This window comes from Colias eurytheme, chromosome 27 (genome assembly GCF_061535395.1).
Source record: "Colias eurytheme isolate Ceu_HAF_F1 chromosome 27, ilColEury1 Martin Lab GWU primary, whole genome shotgun sequence".
Taxonomy (NCBI): domain Eukaryota; kingdom Metazoa; phylum Arthropoda; class Insecta; order Lepidoptera; family Pieridae; genus Colias; species Colias eurytheme.
The window spans coordinates 2,300,529-2,307,736 of record NC_143006.1 but is presented as its reverse complement, the minus strand read 5'-3'; positions in this window follow the sequence as shown (position 1 = coordinate 2,307,736).

The window sequence follows — 7,208 nt, the reverse complement described above, 5'->3', positions numbered from 1 at the left end:
AACCAGATTGTCCATCAACCACTTATCTTACAAACATATGAATTACTAATAATTTTAGGAAATTTTATTACCCGACTGCCAAAGAAGGAGGGTAATGTTTTTCGAGTGTATGTAAGTATGTATGTATGTCTTTTCCTTTGTGACCACCTGTAGCCTAAACGGCTTGATGGGTTTTGATGTATGAGGTATCGTTAGATTTGTCTTGATTACGGGAGTGTCATAGGATACATTTTATCCTAAAAGTCCCACGGGATAAAGACATAATAATATTTTTTCTAAATTTTTACTCTTTTTTTAGTGTGCAGTCGGGTATTTTGTTTTTTTAATAATAATTACTTTTGTCTATGTAGTTAGTTAAGAGTTTTTTTCAATTAATACAGTATTTGTGAATACCATCAAGATAACTGAGCCGATGATTACTTGATTTCACTTTTAGTGTCAATTTCGAAGCTAAAAATATCTGAAATTGCTGACAGATCTAACACACAATTATTTTTAAGTAACTGCAAAGATCCTTATTAAAATAGTTAGTTAAAAGATTTTTTTATTTTGGACTCCTAACTTACGAAATTAAAATCCGAACAAAGTGAATTTTTTTAGAAATTATAGTCGACAAAATGATTATTTTCACCAAGATATTTGACTTTATTGAATATAATTTATACATATTTCAATAAAAGAATGTCTTACTTATAAGATAAAATTTAAAAAATGAACTAAGGTACCTCTATTATTTTTCTACAAATTTTTTTAAAGTACTATAAAACTCTGCGCGCGACCCGATTAAAATCAGTCGGCAGCGAGCCTTTCCAGAGAGAGGACATGTTGCTCGGCGCTCTCCTGTGGAACTATGCTGTTCATAGTAAAAGGATAGCGCAAGCCGCGATCTATCGTAATAGATCGCGGAGATTTTGACTTGCGTTAAATTGAATATGCGCTCTTAAGAAGCAGAATCTTTTGGTTGAAACGATGATTTTTCTATTAACATAATATGATTTATTGGTGATCTCATTAAATTAGTTTGCTTAAATACTTATTAGGACACACCTATTAAAATACATACAAAAACATTTTTGGTACTAGACCTTATATCTCAGGATTTTAGGTGATTTATTGTGGAACTGATTTTGCATTATTTGGTGACTACATTTTGGTGATAGATCTACTATTTTGAGGACAAACCCTATTATTTAAGAAACACAAAACTAATTAAATTGGTGATAGCTTAAATGATACCCTATATAATATATTAGAAATGATTTGTCGAATGCGAATCAACGCCATGCGTTATTAAAATCAGGTCGAATTTTAAGCACCTTGTAAAACTAAAAATATTTCTATTCATCACTTAAATGAAAAAGCTTAGCTGCTAGCTAAGTTTAATTACATTTTACATTTATTTTCTTGTATTTATAATTACATTTACGTTGCTGTGTTCACTCAGAAAAGTAATATATTTATGAAATCTCTCTTACATTTTATTTAAAGTCACATTGCTATAAACCCCAAGTGGTTATATTTAGGTCGAATAACTGAACTGTGAAAATGAAGTATGTGGGTTATGAATATTCATGAAATATTTACAATATTATGTTATAAGGAACGTGTATATTCATATATATCTAATAGGTATATTGAAATAAACAAACATGTTTTTTAATGAACAAAAATCCTATATAATCAAATCACATATTATTTTCCATGCTATTCTATTGTTAATACGTATTATTTTATTTTTCTTCATTGCTCTATTTATACAGCTAGGGCATCCAATCCCGGTATTCCGAGATCTCGTTATTCCGAGATCCCGCATCATTTTTCAGTCCCGCACAATGCGGGATTACATGCGCGGGATCCCGCGGGATTTGCGGGACTTACCTTAGCTTCAGTTGCTTCTCCTAGGCGCACATTGTGCCAAATCAATTCTATTGACTCCATAATAAAAAAAGATATGACTTTGTATGAATCTGGAGGTACACTAGGCGAATATTTATCTTTGTCATACAATGCACTTAAATGCATTCCGCCCACTAGTGTAGAAGCCGAGAGGGCTTTTTCAGCTGCCGGATTTTTAGCTTCACATATTCGCAGCAGCCTGGCAGATGATACATTAGATACATTATGTATCTTACGAAAACATTTCCAAAAAAATAATATGTCATTATAATCGTACTTCTTGCTTGATTTGATAATTAAAACTAATAAAGCTATGTTGATTTTTATTTCTTTTGTATCCTTCAATCCTTACACTATATTTACTAATATACAATTTAATGTACCACATACACACTTGCGGGATCCCGCCAATACCGAGATCCCGCGGGATTGAGAAATATCAATCCCGCAAATACCGACAATCACAAAAATGCTGCGGGATTGGATGCCTTATATACAGCCTACTTTTATGCTTGCGTGCGTGTCATTTTTTTCGATGTTTTGGTTACCTGGAAGATAAGTTCTGTAGCCAAAGTTCATCTGTTGTGCAATATTGTTATTACTTTGTAGTACTCTGTAGTTGACTCTGTAATAGACCTGGGCCGAGTGGCAGGGAGCCGCTGGATGCAGGCCGCCGCGGGTGACCGGTCGTACTGGAAATCCTTGAGGAAGGCCTTTGCCCAGCAGTCGACGTCCCACGGCTGAAACCAACACTGTCGTTACTTCCTTTTGCTGTGATACAATAAAGTACTTATACAAAAAGAAAAAAAGCGGATTCGCCCGCTTTTTCTAAAAGCTATAAATTATGTACTAAAACGGGTAAAGCCTTCCTCGAGAATCAATCTATATATTAAAAAAACCGCATCAAAATCCATTGCGTACTTTTAAAGATTTAAGCTTAGGTACCTACATAGGGACGGACAGACTGCGACATCGACTTTGTTTTATACTAAGTATTGTAGTGTATTTTAACACGTAATTTACAGTAATAAATATTCTTAAATTGTGTTGTTCTAAGAATTCTAGAACATTCCAAATCCTGGCTTGTTTACAAACGTGTAATTTCCTTCCCACCCTGAGATAAAGTTTTGTGTTCAGTGAAATAATTATTGTCAAGGATTATTTAGAATGCTGAGAAAATTAACGAATCGTGTTGTTATTGTACTAGCTTGATAATTTTATTATATTTTTATATGTTTTGTATAATTTTATTCAATTTTCTATTAAAATAATTAAATATCGCTAATACAATAATTTTATTTTTGCATTTTTTTATTTTTATTCATAACAAGCTTTGCTACCGCTGGCAAAAGCAAGTATTTCTATGGCTTATGTGGCAATCTAGTTAGCTACATTACAGTCAAGTATCATCAATATCGGTTCAGTAGATTTCACGTGAAAGAGTAACATCCTACTAATATTATAAATGCGAAACTTTGTGAGGATGGATGGGTAGATGGATTTTTGTAAACGTTTCACGCAAATATTTTTAAACAAATTACAATGAAATTTGGTATGTAGGTAGCTGACCCAGACCCAGAATAAAACATTACTATCTACTTTTTATGCCGGAAATCTCACAGGAACGGGATGCGGATTTTTCTTTGAAAACGCGGACGAAGCCGCGGGAAGAAATCTAGTACATCCATAATTACATTCGTTTTGTTTTGCGTTTTATAGTATTTATAAATTACAGTCTGTTTTATCTAAAATAACATATTTACTCTATACAAGGGTAAATATGTTGTATAAGTCAATACTTTTTTCTTAATTCGGTTTCTTTGACCGAAATATCTTTGCTATAATAGGCATTCTTAAACTATGAACTTCGTGTAATACATTGCAAAAGTTTCAACGGATCTTAACGGATAGCTGCAAAACTTCTTCAAGGCTTTTCTTATAAAATAAATGGTTTTGTTGAAGATTAGTTTCTTATGTTTAAGAATTTCTAGTGGTTATGTGGCTTTTTATTCAGAATTTCTGTCTGTTACGCTTTCCCGCTTAAACCTCTCAATTGATTTTGATGAAATTTGGCACAGACAATCTTTTGACCCTGAGAAAGAACATAGGCTACCTTTTATTGCGAAAAAACACCACGCGGGCGAAGCCGCGGGCGGAAGCTAGTAATTAATGAATATGACTAATTTATAGTATGTGTAAGTTTATGGTTTAATTATGCGATAGTCATGTAATTGGTTTTGCTCAAGATTGCTCTACAAATAGATTGTTTTTTTTTTGTAGATAGTATATTTAGCTATATTTTATTAAATTTCAATGTGAAAAAAATAATTAGAGGCATCCAGAAATATCGACAGTCATTCGCTATTCGTTCATGTAACAAATGATTTGATACATATCGCAAAATAAGTACAAACAGCAAAAAAATTTTGGAATGTGATTAAGAAATTGGAAAAACTAACGATTGGAAAGATATCTATAATATGAAATGAATCGCAAAATGTGTTGGTAAGCGCATAACTCGAGAACGGCTGAACCGATTTCGTTAATTCTTTTTATAATATTCCTTGAAGTACAACCGCTAGTCCATACTAATATTATAAATGCGAAAGTAACTCTGTCTGTCTGTCTGTTACTCAATCACGCCTAAACTATTGAACCAATTTGCATGAAATTGGTTTGGAGATATTTTGATACCCGAGAAAGGACATAGACTACTTTTTATTGCGAAATGTGTACCACGGGCGAAGCCGGGGCTGACCGCTAGTTTCATATAAAAATGATTTTAAAAGCAGTAGCTATCAGTGTCATAATCAATAGTAATTAAGACCGAAGACGTCATAACCGTAACATAATTATATGTTTGTAAAAAGGAGGTGGATCGCGATCGACATAACAAACATTATTATCTTGATCTTTTATCTATTGTATTTTTATTTTATCTTGATTTTTTACTTATAATTATAATATTATTAGGGTTCCTTTAGTTACATATTATATATTTATTTTTAATTCAAATATAGGTAGTTCGGTACGCAAAAAACTTAAGTTTTGAGATAATATTTTTTTTAAGTTGATTTTCATGGCTCATTTGGCCTCTCTAAAATCTGTCAGGAACTTTTGAAATATGGAATAGTGAATGCTATGGAAACTCCAATTTTTTCATGCTCTGCTGGAAAGCGCTCCGCTAAGTTCGTAGAAAGTTAAAAATAATTTGGAAAATCCAAAAGTGCACGCCTCATAATTTTTTTTAATAAATATTTATTAATTATTATTTTTGTTTATTTAATAACAATTAAACCACATCGATTCAGACCCTGAAAAATGAAAGGGTTCTATTCCTGAGCATACTCAAGCGTAAGAGAAAAAAAAAGACTCGATTAGTAAAGTATTTCGGTCGCTATCGTGTTAACAAGAAAAAGGATCCGCACATACAGACACACGGACGTCCAAGACAGAACTTTTTTAAACTGTTTTTTAACTAGTTTAAATAACAAAAATGACATCAAAAATATCATGAACGTTAAAAATTGTGTTTTTTCTTAATATGTGTGTGTATGTATTATCTTACAAGTGCAATGTATGATACATAAAGACATTTTAAGTTTGAAAAATCAGATGTTTTGCGCGAAGTGACAGTAGTACCCACCTCAACGCTTCGCTTATGAGGCGTGCAATAAAAACCTTATTTCATCCTGAAGTTTATAAGTTTTTGCTACTTTTTTTTAATTATGGGATCTTACTAATATTATAAATGTGAAAGTTTATGAGTATGTATGTGTGTGTGTGTGTGTTTGTTACTCTTTCACGCAAATTCTACTGAACCGATTACAATAAAATTTAACACACATATAGAGGGTAACATGGATTAACACATAGGATAGGTTTTATCCCGGAAATCCCATGGGAACGGGAACTATGCGGGTTTTCCTTTGGAAACGGGGGCGAAGCCGCGGGCGGAAATCTAGTTCTATATATTTATTGAATAGCTCAGTATCAGTTGTTTAAATAACAAAGCCTAGTACCGTTAAATCTGCGCAAATAAATATTTCGTTATTAACATAAATCATATTCTAATAAGATTTAAAATATATTTTAATATGTTTGGTGTGGTTTTTCAATGTGTGCCGACTTTATTTAAATTTAAATAATATTTAGCAGTTTTTTGCTGATAAAAAAGAGCGTGCGTGCCGAGCTCACGTGTCAGAAGTAAAATTTATTTGGCAAGATTTAAAGATACTAAAATCGTCGCATTACTCCATGACGTTTTGCCATGAAGCCTTAAAATTTTACTCTCAACGGGCCTAAAGAAATTTCACTTCAAAAACAGCGAAATTCCAGAATACGTTGAAATATTACAATTTGGAGATACCGCGATTCGTCGCCGCATAACAAAGTAAATTCTCATTATCTCTTAAATATTTAAGACAAGAAATTTAAAATGTATTAGTGAAATTCAATTATGTATATCTAAATTGCTTTTGAAGCTGGGTGAACCTGTGTATATAAATTGAGTAAATGAAGACGTTTATGTTCTTAATTTTCCAAAATTTTTCGCAATTTTTGATTTTGACAAAATGGCGTTTCATTGTAGACTAGCGGTCTGCCCCGGCTTCGCCCGTGGTACATATTTACGTTTTGTCTATATAAGAACCATCCTCGTACTTCAAGGAATATAATAAAAAAATAATTATCAAAATCGGTCCACCCGTTCACGCTTGATGCCGTGACCAAGGAAAACGGGTTTCATTTTTAGATAGATTATGCTTACATTTTTAAATCATAAAATCGCGAAAAATTATATAAATATTATACAGATTATATCACTAATTGCAAGCTTTAGCGGTATAATCTGTGCTATAACCGAACAATATAAACATTGTTGTTTTATAATATTATTTCTACAGACTAAAGCAATGGAATATTCCAGAATAATTTCATTATATTATGAAGTATGACACCGAAGCCGATAGGAGTAACCAACAATTATGTAAATAAATTTAAATTATGCGCAAATTGAGGCTCGTTACGTTTGAACGAAATTATGCTAAGGGTAAGAACTTAGACCTCGTAAAGTAAAATAAATGACTATGCTGAGTGTATTAATACATATAATACACATACGTAATAATTTTATGAAAATGAAGCCTAACTATGAATGGTCCCTAGAGACTTCTTGCGTAGTATGAAATAAAGTCGCTGTCTGTTCGTCCTTAAGTAACTTTATAACTGCGCAACGGATTTAGATGCGGTTTTCTTTTATAGATGGCTCGGAGAACACGCAAGACGCAGGCGGAAATCTAGTTTAATAATCA